Source organism: Pygoscelis adeliae, unplaced genomic scaffold (assembly GCF_000699105.1).
Source record: "Pygoscelis adeliae isolate BGI_AS28 unplaced genomic scaffold, ASM69910v1 Scaffold282, whole genome shotgun sequence".
Lineage (NCBI taxonomy): Eukaryota > Metazoa > Chordata > Aves > Sphenisciformes > Spheniscidae > Pygoscelis > Pygoscelis adeliae.
In genome coordinates, this window is record NW_008824352.1 from 4,246,532 (window position 1) to 4,246,942 (window position 411).

Sequence of the window (411 nt, forward strand, 5' to 3'; positions counted from 1 at the left end):
AGGCGGTGGTCCAGCTGGTGTGTTAAAACTAAACTCCTTTTAATCTGCGCTGCGTTAGTCTGGCCTGAATCGACACCCGGCTGTAGGACTGCCGACCCCGAGGGGTGCTGCTGTGGGGCAGGAGGAGGGTCGGCGGCCGCTTCTGGTGGCGGTTCCCAGTTAGGCTGGGTTACGGGGTTCGTCAGGCCCCGGGGTAATTGGATGGGCTTTCTGCAGCGTCGCCCGTGATGTTCTGGTGATGGGGCCATGTTGTGTCGTGGTCTTCCCTGCAGCTCCCGTGGTGTCACGGGTGACACAGCAGCATCCGAGGTGTCAGTGTGGTCAAAAAGAAGGTGGTGGGAACATCCACAGTCATTGGCGTCAAATTTTTCTAACAGATGCTGGAGCTTAGGGAGGTTTATTAGGTTCAGC